We start from the raw sequence: 20,448 nt of genomic DNA on the forward strand, positions 1-20,448 counted from the left end.
GAATGGAAGCCATAGGTCTACTGATTGTTTTCCACAGAGAGACGCAGTTAGTAGCACACAGGTCTGGGTGAATCCTAGAACTCCGACGCCATGGCTTGGCCCTAAACTGGAAGGCAGGGTTGGGGCGCATGCGCAGATGGTCAGTCGTGCTAAATGATGGGGGGTGAGAAGAATCAGAAACTTGCAGGAAGAGCGACTGAAGCCCCCGAGGCCTGCCCCCCCACCACACACATCCGGTCCACACACAAGTATTTATTGCTTCTCAGCTTTGTGGTGACTGTGAATTATCACTGATTGGAAGAGGAGAAAGCTGTGAGACGCGAAGCACCTAGGAGATGGCCATTTATTGGAATAATTAGCTTCTTTTGACGCTAGAACTTCTCCATTGTGAACTTACAACCTGGCTGGCTGGCTTTCTTCCTTTCTTGCTTTGCTTTGCTTTCCTCCCTCCCTCCTCCTTTTTTTCCTTCTTTTCTTCCTCCCTCCCTTCCTTCCTTTTTTCTTTTGTTCCTTCTTCCCTCCCTCATTTCTTTCTTTCTCTTTCTTTCTTCCCTCCCTCCCTCCCTCCCTCCCTCCCTCCCTTCCTTCCTTCCTTCCTTCCTTCCTTCCTTCCTTCCTTCCTTCCTTCCTTCTTCCCTTTTTCCTTCGTTCCTTCTTCCCTCCCTCCCTTTCTCCCTCCTTCCTTTCTTTCCTTTCCTTCCTTTCTTTTCTCTCATAGCACATTTATGCAAACTTCACTGCAATCCCATCTTGGAATGTTTCCATCACCCCTCAAAAATTCCCTCGAACCCATTTGCAGTCGAACCCATTTGCAGTCGTGGTGGCTCCCAACCGAAAGCAACCACTAATGTGTGTTACGTCCCCATGAGACAGAATTTCTGGACATTTTATGAAAACGGACTAGTGAAATATGTGGTGTTTTGCGGCCGGATTCCTACAGTTAGCACCACGCTTTTGAGGTTCATGTGTGTTGTGGCATTTTGACCAGGAGTTGCGTGCTGCCGCCTCTCTTTGGAAAGACGATAGTTTGGCTTCAGAACTATTCTGCTTTGAGTGAGATGCATTGTGAAGACTGTGTGGACTATATTCTAGAGGACTGCTGTTGTTCCCTTACCCCATAACGTTGGCTCGGCTTTTGCCAATTTTTGTTTTCCAGCATGCTGACTTAGGATTTTTAGATGTTTCCTGTAGCGCCGTAGAGAATCTGTTAAGGAGGCTGATTTTGTTTGCTGCCTGGCTTCAGGCTTTGGATACAGGTTCACTCACTTGATCGTGCTGAGACTGGACCTCCCTTCAACTTCTCTGTCTCAGTTTCTAGGGGGTAATTGTTAGTTTATATGAATTACTGCGTGGGAAATCTTAGAATAGTGCCTGGCCCATAAAGTCCGTCTAAAAATGTTAGCTAGCATTATTTTACAGGGATTCTTTTTTTGGGAAGAGAAGATGATGGGTTAAAGAGATGGATGCTATTGCAACCCACTAGGCTAGGGTATAAAATTTTTGAGAAGCTTGTTTTTGTTTTTTATGACTCAGATCAATTTGTGGCACATAATTATTTGCTCCCTGGAAGTTGAAGTTGGTAGGTGGTTTATACCTCCTGCCTCAGATGATTTTGATAGTTTTGGTACTTTATAATTTCTCAGAAAATTATGCATTTTCTTAATATTTTTAGGTTCATCAGGTTAAAATTAAGTGGTGTGTTGTTAATATACAGTCTCTGAAGGGAGAAACAAGGGTTAGAGGCTTGAGCTCTTACCAGCTTTGGTGCTTTGGGCAACATGGTTAACCTCCTGAGGACCCAATTTGATCTACAGAATCGGGTGCCTATGACCTTCCCTGGTTGTCAAGAGGATCAGATGGAAATCTTTTCCTTAGCACAGCACCTGGCAGCACACAGGGAAAGTTCCATAACTGTCAGCTGTTATGTTCATTATGGAGGGCTCTTGCCAAGGAAAACAGCTTAGAGATTGTAAAACTCTGTGAACCAGTTCACGAAAAGGAACTGGGAAGCCCTCCACTGTTTTCTAGGCCTTGGAACACATTATGGAACAGAGAAATTAATTTGTTCCTTGAAAGTTGGAAGCCCGTTTCCATTTTGCTCCAGTTACACTTGAAAGCCATGCTTTTTTTCTTCCTTTCGGAGGAGGATGTTTTATCTCCTCTTTCTCCCTTTCCATAAGAGTTTTAAAGTTAAAACGAAATGAACAGGGGTCAGCAAACCTTTTCTGCAAAGGGCCAAAGGGGAAACATTCCAGTTTTCTGAGATATACGGTGTCTGTTGAAATTACCCAGCTGTTGGGTTGCAACACAGATAGCGTGACACGAGTGTGGCTTGTCCGATGAAACTGTATTTATGGACATTGAAATTTGGATTTCATGTGTCACGAAAATATTCTTTTGATTTTCTTTCAACCGTTCAACTGCTCTTAATTCAACTGTTTTGTGTGTGGTCTGGACAAAAACAGACAGCAGGCTGGATTTGACCTGCAGGCTGTAGCTTGCTGACCCTGGTGATAGCATATCATGACACGATGACTAGTATTGTGGGTGGACTCAGAAAACGTGATTCTGATACGTGTTATTTGGGTGTAGCTGGGCAAGTTGCCTTGTACTCTTAGCCTCAAGTTCATCTTGCGAACAGGCGTTATACTAACATACCTACCTCCTCAGCTTGTTAGGTTGAGATAATTTGTGGGAAAGGTCTTGCACACTGTCGGAGTGTGGTAAATCATATACTAGCTATCTCAATTCTCTTTTGAGAGTTAGTCAAATAGGATAATTGCTAGAGGATGGAAATAGATGACCTCGATTTAAATCCTGGACATTTATTAGCCATGTAACTTTGGGCAGCTCATCCAAGTTTCTCTCTCTGCTTCCCTTTCCTCATCCCTAAAACGGGGATTATAATAGGACCTACTTCAGACAGTTGTCTTGAAGGTGAAATAAGCTCACACTTTGTAAAAGTGTTGAGCAAAATCCCTGGCATGTAGAATTCTTCACATTTGCTGTTGATATTTCACAAGAAGATATATTTGGGATTGAAACCACCCTGTGCTATGTTGTTAAAGTGAAAGACTCCTGTCTCTTGTTGAAGTGGTACGATTCATAAAGCAGAGGAATTATTTGTTCCTTGGAAGTGTGAAGAAATTGCCTGTACACGGCAAGGGCTTAGAGCACTTCTTGAAAAAAGCACTCCCTTGATATTGGCCCATTTTATTTTTATCATCTACCTTCCTTCCAAGAATGATCCATTTCACCATGGCTTTCAAATTGAGTAGCCTAGCAATGTACCCAGTGGTGGTAGAGAGCTCAGGCATCTGACTGATGGGGGTTTGATTCCTTTGACTTACCACCTGCAGGCCGGTCACCTGGGATAGGACACTTACCCTCACAAGGGTCACCTCTGATCTGTGAAACTTAGACAATGATAGTATCTACCTCATAGCCATAGTTGTTACAAGGGTCAAACAGAATGCACATAAAGTGCTTGGTACCAGGCCTAGCAAGTTGTATAAAAGTCTAATACAGGAAAGGTATTTTATGATCCCAGGGCACTCTTAAAATTAAAAGACCCATTTAAGATTGAAAACCACCTGCTGGGTTCTACATTGGCAGCCTTCCCTCTTCTTCTAGCTTTGGAATGCTTAATAGTACTATAGGAATTATAATAGGACCTTAGAAGATTACCTTCTTGAGCCCATTAGTTATCAGTATGTTTTCAAAAAGAGAGGGAAGCCCTTTCTTAAAGATTTTCATTGTATTTTATAGGGTAGTGTTGGGAAGTATGTAGTAAGTGGTGGACACAGAAATACCTGGCTTTGAATCGTGGTTTTCTCAGCCAGATAGATTATGGCCTTAAGTAGATGACATCTTCTCTGAGCTTCAGATTTCTCTTCTGTAAAACCAGTATAATATTTAATGACTTTATCCTGATATAATTCCTATATGATATCGTTCCCCCATTGTGTGCAGGTGTTTAATATATTTACAGAAGTTGTGTGACCATCACCACATCAAATTTTTTTTTAAGAGAGAGAGAGAGAGGGACAGTCAGGGACAGACAGGCAGGAATGGAGAGAGATGAGAAGCATCAATTTGTAGTTGTGTCACCTTAGTTGTTCATTGATTTCTTTCTCATATGTGCCTTGACTGGGGGGGCCACAGCAGACCAAGTGACCCCTTGTTCAAGCCAGCAAACTTGGGCTCAAGCCTGCAACCCCATGCTCAAGCTCATGAGCCCGCACTCAAGTTGGATGAGCCCGCGCTCAAGCTGGGGACGTTGAGGTTTTGAACCTGGATCCCCAGTGTCCCGGGCTAACACTCAAGCCACTGTGCCAGCACTTGGTCAGGCACCACAGTCAATATTTAAAAAGTGATTTAGACAGTGAGGGGGAGAGAGAAACATTGGTTTGTTCTTCCACTTATTTATTTATGCATTCATTGGTTGACTTCCTGTATGTGCCCAGTAACTCTAGTGCATTTGGATGACACTCCAGCCAACTGAGCTACCTGGTCAGGGCTTGAACATTTTCTTTACTTCTTTCCTGCACGCTCTATTTTCCTCTTCCCCTAACCCAAGACAACAGTTCATCTACTTCCTACCTCTACTCTGGACACTTCATGTAAATGGAATCATACAACATGTGGGCTTTTAGGATGGGCTCCTTTCACCTAGCATAATGTTTTTTTTAATTGATTTTAGAGAGAGGAGAAGGAGAGAAGGGGGGAGGAGTGGGAAGCAGTAACTTGTAGTAGTTGCTTCTCGTAGGTGCGTTGACCATGCCATGGTGCGCAGGGGTTCGAACCGGCGACCACAGCACTCCAGGTTGACACCACCGCATAATATTTTCTGCTACTGAACCTGATGGTTTCAGAGTCTGTCATGGCTCTATAGCACGTGTCAGTGGTCCATTCTATTTTATGGCCAAATAGTAGATCACATTTCATTCATCCATTTGTCAGCTGATGGGCATTTGGGTCGCAACCATTTTCTGTTAGGATAATGCAACTGTGAACATTTATATACAAGTTTGTATGTGTGCACATGTTTGCATTTCACCTAGAAATGGGACTCCTGGGTCCTGTGGTGGCTCTGTGTAACCTTTTAAGGAACTGCCAGGCTGTTTTCCAAGTGGCACATGGATTGTTTTTAAAACCCTTGACCCAGTGTCTGACATGGAGCACAAGTGCCTCAACCAGGATAGCTTATTCTGCTAACTCGTATTCTTTGTGAGAAATATGTTCTTGAAAGCCATTCTTCTAACCAAGTTAAATGAATTGGCCAGCCTTCTGTCTTTTTTTTTTTAATGCCCTGGAACAATTAGTGCAGACTAAGAATAATCCCCCCCTCGGGCATTTGGAGGATACTTCCAAGTCAAACTGGAATTTCAAGTAATTTCTGCTCCCCCTAGAAAAGGTTTTCTCATGTGTTAGCGTAGAATTATGTAGCCTAATCTAAGAGTCTGACTTCTGGGGTCATGGACTAGGTAGACAGGTAAATTTGAGTGAGATTCCATGAGCAACAGCTTCCTTAAGTGTGAACGGGTGATTAGGACACCGTTCTCAGGTATCGTCAGGATGAGCTGCAAATACAGGTAATGCTTGATGCAGTCTCTACTGCATGGGATGTACTCAGGGGATATGAGCTTTTAACCTAGAGCGTATGGTTGAAAATCCCTATGCTTAGTTATTAAAATATACTGGATCATCTATTTTTTTTTTTTTTTCATTTTTCTGAAGCTGGAAACAGGGAGAGACAGTCAGACAGACTCCCGCATGCGCCCGACCGGGATCCACCAGGCATGCCCACCAGGGGCAACGCTCTGCCCACCAGGGGGCGATGCTCTGCCCATCCTGGGCGTCGCCATGTTGCGACCAGAGCCACTCTAGCGCCTGAGGCAGAGGCCACAGAGCCATCCCCAGCGCCCGGGCCATCTTTGCTCCAATGGAGCCTCGGCTGCGGGAGGGGAGGAGAGAGACAGAGAGGAAAGCGCGGCGGAGGGGTGGAGAAGCAAATGGGCGCTTCTCCTGTGTGCCCTGGCCGGGAATCGAACCCGGGTCCTCCGCACGCTAGGCCGACGCTCTACCGCTGAGCCAACCGGCCAGGGCCTATACTGGATCATCTTAACAGGAATTCTTCATAAGAAGATTTTTTTTCCTATTTTTTCCCCCTATTCTTTTGGTAGTCAGTTTTGGACATTTTTATGCTTCTTGAAAATGTTCCTTTTTATTAAAATTTTCATAGGCATTCCTCGAAAATCTTACTTACTAGTGTAGTAACACGTTTGCATGAACCTTTAATAGGTAATATATTTGTGTGGGTCAGAATTCAAAAAGGAGGAAAGGGTGTACAGTGACCATGTCCCTTCCACATTTCCTCTCCCATCCACCAGTTTCCTTCCCCTAGATAACCGGTGTCACTACTTTTGTGACTCATCTTTCCAAAGTTATTCCATGCTTACTAAATGAAGCAAATACGTATACCGTATTTTTCGCTCCATAAGACGCACCTGAGCATAAGATATATCTAGGGTTTTAAGGAGGAAAATAAGAAAAAAAATATTCTAAACCAAATGGTGTGTTAAAACATTTAATAAAATACTGTATTTTTCGCTCCCTAAGACGCACGGGCATTTTCCCTTCCACTTTTGAGGGGGGGAAATGTGTCTTGTGGAGCGAAAAATACAGTATATGCATATTTTTTTTCTTTTTATTTAATAAAAGAAACATATTGTTTGGTGTTTAGCATCTTGGCCAGAAGATAGTTCTCATGCTTTTCTAGGGCTGTGGATTTTCTATCGTATGAAATTTGTAAACTCTGTGTCTCTCGATCTCCAGCTATATTTCTGCTTTCTTTTTTTTTTTTTTTTTTTTTTTTTACAGAGGCAGAGATAGACAGGAACAGAGAGAGATGAGAAGCATCAATCATCAGTTTCTCGTTGCGCGTTGCGACTTCTTAGTTGTTCATTGATTGCTTTCTCACATGTGCCTTGACCGTGGGCCTTCAGCAGACCGAGTAACCCCTTGCTGGAGCCAGCGACCTTGGGTCCAAGCTGGCGAGCTCTTTGCTCAAGCCAGATGAGCCCGCGCGCGACCTCGGAGTCTCGAACCTGGGTACTTCCGCATCCCAGTCCGACGCTCTATCCACTGCGCCACCGCCTGGTCAGGCTATTTCTGCTTTCTGATTCGTGTTTTACTTTTAACTCAGTGATGATTTTTTTTTTCTCCTGTTTTCTTTAGATTTATCTCAAAACCCACCAGATACCAAATAAGAAAGGTGGTTTACTCCTGCCCCGAGGGGCTGCATGGTGGAAGCCAAATCACCTCTGCTTATCTTTCTAAGTCACATCTTGAGCCTTGAGCAGTTGACCTGAGTATGTGTGAAAATCACACCATTTATCAGAGACCTAAGTGAGATCAGAGTCCTGGTCCCCCCCCCCCCCCCCCAGCAAGAATTCTGCCACTAGAAGTTGTTTGTCAGGAATCAGTAGTCCTTAAATGCCAACAAGGCCCTGTAAGGTCTGACGCCTCTACAGCCTTTGACTTATGCCATCTGTATTCTAGCTCCCTGCTCTTCGTATTAATTAACCGTGTGCGTGCTGTTCATTAGGCAGGGAACATCTCTGGGAAGCCCCTGGTCCAGGTCCGGCTCTCTCTTTTTGTACATGCTCAGCACAATTTGTCTTCATTCCATTTACTGCCTCTCGACTCATATTATTTGTAGATTGTTTGATGGTTTGGCCTCATCCATGGACTTAACAGCCCGTGAAGGGAGTGTCGGAGTCTCCTTTGTTTATCGTTGTATCTTTAGTGTCTAGATGGAGTTGATATTCAATGTCTGTTTATCGAATGGTTGACTAAATGAGCCTCTACCATTTTGCCAGTTCAGGATTAGAGCTCTGTGGCTGGTAACTAATGTGTGGGGGAAACAAGTACGTGAGTAACCCTGTATTTTCTTTTTCTTTTCTTGTATTTTTCCGAAATTGGAAGTGGGGAGGCAGAGAGACAGACTCCCGCATGCGCCTGACTGGAATCCACCTATCATGCCCACCAGGGGGTGATGCTCTGCCCATCTGGGCCATTGCTCTGTTGCTCAGCCACTAAGCTCTTCTTAGCACCTGAGGCTGAGGCCATGGAGCCGTCCTCAGTGCCCGGTCAAACTTTGCTCTCATGGAGCCTTGGCTGCGGGAGGGGAAGAGAGAGACAGGAAGAAAAGAGAGGGGGAAGGGTAGAGAAGCAGATGGACGCTTCTCCTGTGTGCCCTGGCCGGGAATTGAACCTGGGACTTCCACACGCTGCGCCAACGCTCTACCACTGAGCCAACTGGCCAGGGCAGTAACCCTGCATTTTCTAAATAAGTATTTTCGTTAGCATGTGAAAACTTGACTTCTGAATGTTTTTGCTTCCCAAGATAGAAGGTGCCCAGTGTCCTTTTGGATAGGGACAAGCGAGCAGAGCATTGGGTTGTTGAGCCCTTCTAGCATACAGAAACTCTCATTCTGAACCATGATCTGCCAAATACGTGACCTATTTCCCTTTTACAACATCTGATTTGTGACAGAGTTGTCCTTTGCTTATCTTTAATCCTGCAGGGAGTTAATTGCCTTTCGGGACTGTTCTTTCGATATTTGAATCAGAAGCAGTTTGGCGCAAGAGTGGGTTGTCCTTAGTTCCTTAATGTGAATGTTTGGCATTCTGTTGTCCTGAAATTCCTTGAGAGGGTTCAAAAATAAAAAGTAAGTTCACCCTTAGGGAAAACTGGTGAGATCTGAATTAGTGAGGAACTATATATAAATTTGTATACTAAGATATTTACTGATCTAGTACTGAATATATACACAAGAGTCCGAAATAATGAAGAACTGGTTTTCTCCTTCCTTCCTTCCTTCCTTCCTTCCTTCCTTCCTTCCTTCCTTCCTTCCTTCCTTCCTTCCTTCCTTCCTTCCTTCCTTCTTTTTGTGTGTGACAGAGACAGAGAGAGGGACAGATACGGATAGACAGACAGGAAGGAAGAGAGATGAGAAGCATCAATTATTTTGTTGCAGCACCTTAGTTGTTTATTGATTGCTTCCTCATCTGTGTCTTGACCAGGGGGCTACAGCACAGCGAGTGACCCCTTGCTCAAACCTACGACCTTAGGCTTCAAGCCAGAGACCATGGAGTCATGTCTGTGATCCCACACTTAAGCCAGTGACCTTGGGCTCAAGCTGGTGTCCTCGGGGTCTTTAACCCGGGTCCTTTGTGCCCCAGTCCGACTCTCTATTCACTGCACCACTGCCTGGTCAGGCTATTCTTGTATTGTTATTTATTAATTACTGTGTGTTTTCCACATGAACAACTGTAAACCTATTTTTGCCCCCATCCTGTATTGAAAAAATGGATGAATAAGCATTTATTGTGATAGTTGTATGCTTTAATGTCTGAGCTAATCCTTGGGCTCACAATATCCAGATAGCCCAGTGTAGAAAATACATTTATAAAATTAAGATAAAAATTTGAGAAAACTATAACTTAAGGGGATTTTTAAATTGACTTTAATTTGTTGTGTTTACATAGTTACAAGTGTACCCCCGAATATATCTCTCTGTAAGGGGATTTTCTTAAGCCTCAGTAAAGAGGTTCTGCAAAAGAGCTTGTTGTGAAACTTTTTAACTTGAGGGTGAAAAATAAGAAGTATTCCCTTCTAAGTCTAGAATGAGACTCATTCTGTATCATCCCAGAGGTCCTAGCCAATGCATTATGATGATGAAATGAGGTATGATTGCCAAATCAATCAAAAACCTGTCAGTAATAAAAATGTTAATATTTTATTTTTATTTATTCATTTTAGAGGAGAGAGAGAGAGAGATTGGAGAGAAAGAGAGAGAGAAAGAGAGAGAAGGGGGGGAGGAGCAGGAAGCTTCAACTCCCATATGTGCCTTGACCGGGCAAGCCCAGGGTTTTGAACCGGCTACCTCAGCATTCCAGGTCAACGCTTTATCCACTGCGCCACCACAGGTTAGGCAAAAATGTTAATATTTTATAAAATTCAGGAAAACCTATCAACAGACTCTTAAAAGTAACATGACAGGTCAGCAGTTTTATTGGTTACAAAGTCAACATGTCAGAAGCAATAGCAGGCCCTGGCCAGTGACTCAGTGGATAGGTGTCAGCCTGGTGTATGGACGTCCTGGGTTCGGTTCCCAGTTAGGGCACACAGGGAAGTGACCACCTGCTTCTCCACCCTCCCGCTCCCCCTTCTCTCCCTCTTCTGCTCCCACAGCCAGTGGTTTGATTGGTTTGAGCCTGGCCCTGGGCACAGCGGATAGCTCGGTTGGTCCTAGCATCAGCAGGCACTAAAAATAGCTTGGTACTCAAGCATCGGCCCCAGACAGGGGAAGCCAGGTGGATCTAGGTCAGAGCGCATGTGGGAGTCTGTCTTACTATCTGCCCTCCTCTCACTTAGAAAGGAAAAAAGAAACAGAGTAGAAGCCAGCTAAGGTGACAGAGAAGAGGCCATGGATGTGGGAGGAATACCAAAGCAGTGTATTATCACTAGGAGTAATAGCATGGGCTTGTGTGACCATTGCTTCTTTGTTTTAACAAAGATGTTGAGCATTACTAAACGATCAAGATGAGATTAAGCCCGACCAGGTGGTACGCGTGGTGGATAGAGGGTTGGATGGGATGCTGAGGACCCAGGTTGGAAACCCTGAGGTCGCAGGCATAAATGCGGGATCATAGACATGACCCCATGGTCACTAGCTTGCACCTAAGGTCGCTGGCTTGTGTTAGGGGTCCCTGGCTCAGTTGGAGTCCCCCGGCCAAGGCACATAGGAGAAAGCAATCAATGAACAACTAAGATGCTACAACTATGAGTTGATGCTTCTCATCTCTCTCCTTAACTGTCTCTCTCCTTGTCTTCCCCCTCCCCCCTCTATCTCTCTAAAAAAAAGAAGAAGAAATAAAGGGACAAATTTCCCAGCCTCATAGAGAATTGGCAAAATTGATGAGTGGGTGGCCCATATGGCACAGTAGGGAGAGAATGTGCTGTAAAGCTGTTGAGTCAGTGACAGAAGGTGACTCTATCAAGAGAGTTTTCATTTGGGGGGGTTAGTGCTGAAAAAAGGGGGTGGTAGCTAGAGAAGATGTGAAAGCATGTGGTATCTGATTAAAAATGAACAATCCACGATCCAAAGAGAAACGTTGTTAGAGAGAGAGACAGACAGACAGACAGAGGCTGCAGCTGAGCCAGTGACCTCTTGCTTAAGCTAGAGACTTTGGGCTTCAAGTTGGTGACCCCCCACCGGGGTTTCGAATCAGGGTCCTCAGCATCCCAGGCCAATGCTCTATCCACTGTGCCACCACCTGGTCAGGCTCCAAAGAGAAATGAATTGCAGATAGAGGCCTTTGAAAAGGAGGGGGAGGGTGTTCTATAGAATGTGTTAAAATAACTTCCAGAACCGTAACCAAGGCAGTATCATCTGGGGAGCTCCAAACATCTTTGGGACCCTGGGCATCTACAGGGATGAATAGCTCTCCAGATTATCCTGATGTGTAGCCAGATTGGAAAACCTCTGACCTCAGTCAGGGTAGAGCCACATTCACTTTTAGGGGTGCCTCTAAAATTTCTGTGGCATTGCTATGCAAGAAGAGACTGTTTAAAACACCCCCACCTCCTGCTAGGAGATTCTTAGTGTAACAAGCAATGACTGCTTTATATTTATACTTACTAAGTATACATCTTACTTTATACTTAGTTAAAACGTAACTAAATATAAATTGCAATTTGGGGTATCATATTCTGTGTGCTCTTTCGTAACTTGTTTTTGTAACTATTCTATTAATTTCTTCTTTTAAAAATCTATTGGCCACATAACATTGCAATGTATGGTTTTACGAGAATACAATGTAATTCTTCGGAGTACATTTTCTTTTTAAAAATAAAAATGCTCCATGAATATGTCTACATATAATTTTTGTACATTTCTACTTCTTTTCTTTTTTTTTTCTTTAAATTTTTTTTTAATTTTTTTCTTTTTTTTTATATTAATTTTTAGAGAGGAGAGAGAGTGAGTGAGAGAGAGAGAGAAGGGGGAGGGAGGAGCAGGAAGCATCAACTCCCATATGTGCCTTGACCAGGCAAGCCCAGGGTTTTGAACCGGCGACCTCAGTGTTCCAGGTCGACGTTTTATCCACTGCGCCACCACAGGTCAGGCTCTACTTCTTTTCTTTGCTTTAGTTCCCCGAGAGTGAATAATTAGATCAGAGACTACATTAATGAGCTTTTTATAAGTCATTGATTTTTTACTACTGGGAAAGAAACATTCAAACAGGATAGATTGGAGAAGGGAAAAACCACCACCTCCTTCATTAACAATTTCTTGTATACTTTTCCCGACGTTTTACCTGCATAGACGTTCATTCTGAACAAACGGAAACACCCCTTCATGTCTATAGATTTCATCAACTCGTGTATCTCACTAACTCTCTGATAGAGCCGTCGGTCTTTATTAGTCACTTGTACCTCCTTATTGTCCTGAATTAATACGATTTCCTCGTGTCACTTTTCAGTCTCTTGCTCTGTTCCTGCAAAAAGGCACAGCCAGAGCTACCCTGCTTGTGGAGAGGGGTCCCATGAACCGCAATTGTCCGGATTGTGGTTAGCGGTTCTTCTAAGAGCCGAGTCGCGGAATGTTTGTCCCTTTAGGTCTGTCTGCCATTTGCATTTTCCTGTGAATTGTCCGTTTCCACCCCTTTTGCCCATTTTTTTCCCCTGGCTTGCTGTGGTCTTTCTGTTACTGGTGGTGTCCAAGAGTGGTTCACGTAGGAGCAGGCGAGCCTCATGTCTTTTGCGCGCGTCCCAGGCAGAGACATATCATCTCCTATTTTCTTCTTTGTTTTTCGACTTCCAACATACGTGAGGTTTTTTTGCTCGTCGGTTTACATTTTTAGACAAATGTCTGTATTTTTGTTGTTTTTTCTTGTCCTTTTCTTCAGTTTTGCATTGGGGGGAGTCGTTCGTGAGTCTTTTTCCCTGTGCCCCCACTTCCTTTGTCTGGGGTCGCACACCCCACCCCCCTTCCAGACCCCCTCTCTCTGGGCCCCCTCGCGTGGGCTCAGTTGACGTCAACCTCCAACCTCTGGTGCCAAGCCGTCACCACAGCAACGGTGTCCTGATTGGCAGGGCTCAGGGGCGGGGCAAGGGGGGGGACTCAGGGTGGCGCGAGGCCGCTGATTGGCCTGCGCCGGAGCCCCGCCCCTGTGGAGAGCCTTTACTAGGAGTCGCGGGAAGCGGGGGTCGCTGCAGACGCTGGGAACCGGAGGAGCAGGTTGGAGCTGGAGAGAAGCAGCGATGTCCACGTCCAGGCTCGGCTGGCGGCGTGGGTCGTCGGGGGTCGCGTGGGTGCTCTAGTCAGCTCGCACGCGGGCCTTGCTGGCTGTCCAGCCCGGGGTCGTGCCGTGCCGTGCCGTGCAGTGCGGTGGGGTGAGGTGAGTCTGGCTGCCCCACCGGTGTCTGCGTATTACGCGGGACCCTCAGCGGCCGGGCGGGCGGGGCAGGGGTCCTCAGCAGGCAGGCGGCGGGGGCTGCCGCACGTGCCGCCATGGCGCGATCTCGCGCGGCAGGCAGCCCGGTTGAGGCAGCCCCCGCAGAGGAGTCGGGGATGTGGGGTAAGGGGTGGGCGTTTTCGCCATAGCCACAGAGGCCACGCGCTCGTGTCACTGCCAGCCTGCCAGGGGGTGCGGGCGTCTCAGTGGCTGTCGGTCCCTAACGAGCGTGCGTGGCGCCGTCTCTATCTCGGTCCGCCCGCTTTCTTGGGCTGAGTCCAGGGGCTGCAGAGCTGGACCCCCCCCCATCCCCATGAGAATCCCCGTTTGGCTAGGTCCTCGAGCGTCCTGCATCCCTACCGCGCATTTGGGGGTGTGGCTTTTTTTGCCGCAGTGGCGGTGGGAGGAGCCAAGGGTTGGGAGGGGTGCGGCTGACGGTGGAGGTTGTTTGGATGGAGTCTTTTCTCTGGGAGGTGATGGGCTGTGAGGCCCCGCCTACCGCTGTTCTAATTGGTTGATAGTGGATTGGGGCGGGATCGAGGGCTGTCGTCTCTAGGAGACCCTTTGGGCTGTGATCTCGCGGAGCCCCGCCTGCCCCAGCGCCATCTTTAATAGGGGCAGCTGAGGTTTGCCGCGCATGCGCAGTATTGGCTGGCTGGCTCTAAGGGGCGGTGCTGGGGCTTCAGTGGTTCTGTGGTCTTTGCAGAGATTGAAAGCTCTGTGGGGGTCCTGCCTATCTTGCGCTTTCTTTTGTTTTTGTCTTTTTTGGGTTGTGTGTATGGCCGCAGAGGTTTGCCGCATTGGTGTCACTGACTCTGGACTGATTGATAGGCCGGGTTCACGTGCCTTTGGGAAGCCAGTTCCTATGCCTGGACTTGGCTGTAGCTGTCGCCGCAGTAGAACTGTCTGCAGGGACAGGGTTACCTACCCACTGTCATTGTGCTGGGTGGGGGGGTGGAGATGTTACGGGCCGGGCCGCAGTCAGTCCTGTATGGCGCAGGCGCCCTTGTAAGGGGGCTTAAGAGGTGGGGCCGTGTATGATCTTTGGGGGACTGACAGCCCTGCGGAGCCTCGCCCACTCTGTCACTGTATAGGTGGACTGATAGGGGGCATCCAAGGCTTACTGTGCAGGCGCCACCGTGAGTGATGGTGCAGCTGCAGGGCATCCTGGAGGGCTGTGTGGAGGCTGCGGTCCCTTGCCCATGCCGGCACTATGTTGGCCGATACGTGGTCGTAGGAGCTTATACTCTGCAGGTGCCAATTGAATGACTGTGAAGTCCAGGGGGCCCGCCTGAGGGAGAGGATAATGTATGTTGAGTGACTAATGGCGGCAAATGCAGACCCCTGCCTATCTTGTTGCAGCGTTTGTTGGCCGATAGGTGGCGTCTTGCATGACGGCGGAATTCCAGTGAGGTGGACCCCAGGCTGGGGCTGCCTTGTCCTGAGTGACGGAAAGGGGGCTGCACCCCCCCCCTCCTCGAGCAGGGGCGGGGGTTGGGGAGCGGCAGGCCTGTGGTAGAGCCTCTGAGGCCACGCCCACTACAGTACCACGTTGGCCAGTAGGTGGCGGCCGAGGCTCACTGCACCAGTGCCACTTTGGAATGACAGTGGGGGCCGGGGGCGGGCCCAAGTGAGGTGGTTCCTTGTCCTGAGTGACAGCTGAGGCTGAAGAAAATACCCGCGGACCCTCGTGCTAAGTTTGTGGGGGCCAGAGAGGCTTCTACAGCACAGGTGCCACCCTGGGTGACGGCAGAAGGGCAGGAGGTGGAGCGGACATCACCGCCGAGGCTCACGACACCCAGGAGCCTTCTTGAGTGACAGCAGGCCGTGGGGGTGGGCGAAGGGGGCTTTGGTGTCCCAATGTTCTGCCCCCTACCTTATCCTCTCTGCTGTGACTGCGCAGGCACTAAAGCCTTATCGGAAAATGGGGGGGACCAGGTGCAACTGCGCACACGCAGTTCTGGGCGGTCAGAGAATCAGGGTTCAGATTTGAGGTATAGAATAGACTTGAGGAAAGGCAGCATCTTGAGAAAACGGAGAGGAGGTGGGGGGGCTGTAGATGTAAAGATCTGGGGGGTTTGGAGGCTCGGTGGACTGAAGGGGTCATGCACGGGAAGGAAAGGGTCTGGATCCTGGGGGACAGAATGCTTGAGCTGAGGATGGCCACCAGGGGGCGGGGCGTGGGGAGCGCTTTGAGGAGGGGGACTCCCAGTGGGTGTGGGGGGGTACACAGTGAGGGGCGGGCAGGGTTTTCTGCTGGTGTGGTGGGGGAGGCGGCCAAGGCGACGAATGCGCAGAGCCTCTGGTGCGGCTGTGACTGGGTTCTCCAGAGAATGGTAGTTTCCAATGCTGAATTTTATTTTTTCCGATCTGCATCCACCAGTGACTGATGACATAAACAACTAAAGTCGTATCCTGAGGCTACTCCCCCACCCCAACAAGGGGCCCTGATGGAATGCACGCCCGAGGCACAGAGGGACTTGAAACATGGAATGTTCACCCAGCACCTGCAAAATGTGACATAAGATAACCTCGATCTCATGTTAACGGGGACAAGGGTGTTCAGGTCCTGACGTCAGCTAGTTCCTTCCCCTTAGGGAAAGGTGCCACAGTTAGGTGTCTGGTCCATGCACCACAGGGGCTGTGAAGTGTCGGAACTGGAGTGGCACCTAACTTCTCTAAGGGGCTCCTGTATCATGATCCCATAGGGTATCCGTTGGAAAACATTTTGTCGATGTATTATTTTTTTCCAGAAGGATATTAGGTTGATCTGCTCAATAGTTGGCCACCAGCTCCTAGAATGTGTTCTCAGAGCCTCTGCTTTTTTGTGCAGTGAGAGCTAGGAAATGAATAGCGCCTTGGTCGGGACCAACAGAGACTATAATAAAAGGAAGATTCTAAGCACTGTGTACATGGAGTGTGATTAGCAGTCCGTAATTGTACCTTAGCACTTTTTTTTAGTTTTTAACCTGCAACGTGTGTCCCTTGCCTTTAGAGGGTAGCCCAGAGCCCCATAGCTAATAAGTGGGAAATGGTGCTCTGAATTGAAAGCCCTGTGTCTATAAAATTATTTTTTAAAGATCTTATTTATTCATTTTAGAGAGAAAGAGTGAGAGAGAGAGAAGAGGGGAGGAGCAGGAAGCATCAACTCCTCTATGTGCCTTGACTGGACAAGCCTGGGGTTTTGAACCGGTGACCTTGGTGTTCCTGGTCGAAGCTTGATCCACCACGCCACCACAGGCCAGGCCTGTGTCTTTACTGTTTTGCCTTGCTTGTGAGAGGAAGTTCTATGTAAGACACCTGGAGGTTGAATTGCACACACCCATTGACATAACCCCATTGGGAAAAGGCTGTGACCACAACCTAGGGTGCAACATGGACCTCAAGGAGCCACGCCCTCCTAGCCCTGCTGTCCTGGGAGTGAAGCTGTTCTTCCCGGTCTCACTGGACCTCTTGTCAGTCCTCAGTGTCTACTGAATGTAGGGTACAGCTTCCCCTTTGTGGGGTCACCTCCAGCCTGTGGAATCTAGTCATTGCAAAGTAAAATTTGATGTCTTGTGTCTTTCCTTCCCCAGCTCTGCCTTTTTGAACTTCTACCCTTTTTGGAGACGACTGGCAGGAAGAAGAGGGACCAGGTCCAAACACCAGGTGGCAGAGTCCAGGTGAGCTGAAACCCCTTTATCACAGTTACACACCCATGTTTGGGGTGAGTACGTGCTACCTCATCCTGGCACTTGTGTGTCCTGTCCATGTGGCCATGGCCCCACATGCTGTGTGCTTTCTGAGAATGCCGGGTTCATCTTGTGGAGCGTGTGTTCACCAGAAATTCTTCTTGGCCTCATGCCATCCTATCCAGTGTCCTAAGTCTTTTTCCCAGCTGTCAGCTACTTACTGTTTCAGACCTGTTTGTTCATTATTCATCTATAAACGTAGCCCCAAGTGGGAAAAGGACCTGCTTCCCTGGAGCTAACGGTATATTCAGTAATTGAAAGACATGGAAAACATAATTTTGTGACTCATCCCTTCAAAGAGAACATTCACTCACTACAGGCAGTTACCTTAATCTGGGAGAGGCCACATAGAGCCGCTCTGAGAGAGCCAGGGACATTCAGGTTGAGTCCTGAAGGGTAGTGGATGGTAATGTGTTGTGGGAGAGGGGACATTTCTAAGGGGTCCAGAGAGGAACTGAAAGTCTCAAGGTGCCTAGAGCAAAGGAAAGAACAAGGTGGCATTTGATGGAGGTGGGGAGAAGGTAAATTGGGGCTCCACTGAGCAAGGCTTTGCAGACTTCATTTTTTTTTTAAGAAAGAGAGAGGGATGAAGACAGGGAGGGAGAGAGATGAGAAGCATCAACTCATAGCTGGATCACTTAGTTGTTTATTGATTGCTTCTCATATGTGCCTTGACCAGGGGTGGGCTGGGGCTCTAGTTGAGCCAGTGACTCCTTGCTCAAGTAAGCTACCTTTGGGTTCAAGCCAGAGACTTTTGGGTTCAAGCCAGCGACCTTTGGACACAAGCCGGAGACCTTGGGGTTTCAAACCCAGGACCTCAGTGTCCCAAGTCGACGACACTGTCCACTAAGCCACTCACCACTGGTCAGAAAGGCCTTGCAGTCTTGGTCTGCAGCACAGAGAGAAGCCATTGAGGTTCTTTAACCTTAGAAATAACATGATCATCAGATTTTTGTTGTTCAAGTGTCATTTGGCTGCAAGGTTCAGAAGGGGAAGGTAGAAACAGCAGGTGCAGGAAGATACCCTCCCCCCAGCTCTGGTTGAGAGATGGTGGCTTGGATTAGGGTCTTAGAAGCAGATGTATGTTAGGTCATGAAGAGAGAGGCACAGGACGACTGTGCTCTTTGTTCATGGCTTGCTGACCGACTGGGACTTGACTCAGTGATGTGTGTTCCCTGGGGAAGTGATCAGAATAGCTTCTCCGTTCTAGCAGCAACCATTGACACAAGGCCTGATCCCGGACAGGATCGTGCTAGACTCTGGGTCTCCGGAAGTGAGCGATCTGGCCCCTGGCCTCGGTGTCTATTAAATGTGATCTCCAATTAAATGTAGAGTAAGAAACCAAGGGGTTGGTGGCTGTGCCGACGATGTGTCACCACCTGGGCAGAGGCTAACCTGTGGCTCCAAATGGGCCCCCAGGGGATGGGCTGTTTTATTCCTGGTCTCAGTGCATGCTTCAAGTATCCAGTGTCCAGTTCTCAAGCCCGTGGAGCCTTGGAAACCTTCCTTCTCCTAAGGACTCCTCTTCTGTTGGTAGATCCACAGGCATGTAGCCCAGGGGACTTAAGTGAACCACACTGGCGCAATGGTTGATGTGGAAAGAGTTGGCTTGGTTTTGGTTTTATTGAGATGTACAGTGGGAGATCACTCTCCCAGAGACCCAGATACTCTAAGGTGTCATCATAAGCAGATCCTCTCCCTGTAGGCACACCTACGTGGGACATGAAACTGTAACAGAATGTGTCTCGGTGAGTATGGGATCGGAACGCGGGTGCATGGGCAGACTTCAGTCACCGCGGCTGTCAGGTAACGGGGCCATCGTCTGGGTGTGCAGTCAAGCTCTTTGCTAAGGGTTACCATGAGACCAGAAGCCCCTGTCTTCAGCCCCTCACGCTCCCCAATCCATGCCAAATAGGTTTGATCAGGGAAACCTTTCAGGAATGAACAGCAATAAGGAAACATTGCAGCAGTGTTGGTAAGTGCTCAGCTTAAATGGTCAGCGGAGTCCAGGGTGACATGGAGTTGATCTGAGAGGAGCTACTGCATGGACCAGAGGGCAGAGGCCGTGGCTGGCGCGGTAGGGTTGTGGTCATTGACCACTTCCTCACATTCCCACGTGAGATTGTTATCCCAACAACCCCTCTTGTCCTTCTGTGCCTGTTGATAGTCGATCGGACTAGACTGGACACCCCAGCCTGGAGCAGTGGTTCTCGAAGTACACACAGCTCCTGGAGGCTTGTTGAAATGCCCCTTTAGTTAGGGGACCAGAGATTCCGACAGGGTCACACCTGGAAGGGCAGGTGTAGTTTTCATAAGTGCTAACATCATCCCCAAGCGTGAGAGCCACTGTCCTGGAAGGACGGGGTGGTCTGGGGTGTGCACCTCCTGGGGTTTTGGAGAAGGGGGGTGGACGGAGCCACAGGCTGAGTGGCCTGGCCATGTCAGACACCTGACCCAGGATGGAGGCCAGGTCGGAGTGCCAAAATGGAGAAGGTCGTTGGTCTGCAGAAAGAGGCGGCAGAATGGCGTGAACTAGGAGCAAGAAGAGACCGCATGCCATGCTGTCCCTGAGAACGGAGACAGTAACCGCCTGAGGTCCTGACTTTAAGGTGCTCAGTGCCGGCCCCTGGCCCCGAGGTAGGTGGACCGAGTGAGGGGCTGAGTCCAGGTGCACGGTGGTGAGGGACTAGAGTAAGTAAGTAGAGAGGGTTGCAGGACATACCACGAGGCTTCTCTCAGCACTCATGGGACGTGTGGAGCTTCTCTCAGCACCAATGGGACATGGGGGGCTTCTCTCAGCACCGATTGGATGTGGGGGGCCTCTCAGCACCAATAGGACGTGGGGGGCTTTTCTCAGCACCGATGGGATGTGGGAAACCTGGGGCCCGTTAGCAGGGGGTCATGGACTTCCTTTGTCTCTCACGTTTCCCAGCTATATCTGCAGCCTCTGATACGTGTCCTTCATTGAATTCTTCCCGGTGTTGTTGAAAGCTTGAGCCGTTAACACCCCCCCCCCGCCATGATGGCAGGGGTGCTTGACGACCTCCATCTTTGTCTCAGTTATATTCATCGTGTGACCCCTGCTTTTGTGTTCTGCTAATTTTCATGAAATGGAAGCAGAGTGTTGGAAAATATTCCAATGGGCCCAATACCACTGCACACACACCACAGGGGCCACTGTGTTATGTCC

The 20,448-nt window shown here is 48.2% G+C and overlaps 1 protein-coding gene across 7 annotated transcripts in view; it reads left to right on the top strand.

Moving 5' to 3' along the window:
• The first annotated feature begins 13,256 nt into the window (after positions 1-13,256).
• Positions 13,257-20,448, top strand: part of PEG3 (paternally expressed 3) — a 31,760-nt gene continuing 24,568 nt past the window's right edge. For 2 of the 7 annotated variants that reach the window (XM_066270899.1, XM_066270896.1), the window contains exons 1-3: positions 13,257-13,465; positions 17,103-17,189; positions 18,964-19,006. The gene's annotated coding sequence lies outside the window, so the exon portion shown is untranslated. Of the gene's footprint in view, positions 13,471-17,102; positions 17,190-18,963; positions 19,007-20,448 lie in introns of all 7 variants that reach the window. The other 5 variants (XM_066270895.1, XM_066270901.1, XM_066270898.1 and 2 more) reach the window with 4 other exon arrangements.

The sequence above is a fragment of the Saccopteryx bilineata genome, chromosome 3, assembly GCF_036850765.1.
Source record: "Saccopteryx bilineata isolate mSacBil1 chromosome 3, mSacBil1_pri_phased_curated, whole genome shotgun sequence".
Taxonomy (NCBI): domain Eukaryota; kingdom Metazoa; phylum Chordata; class Mammalia; order Chiroptera; family Emballonuridae; genus Saccopteryx; species Saccopteryx bilineata.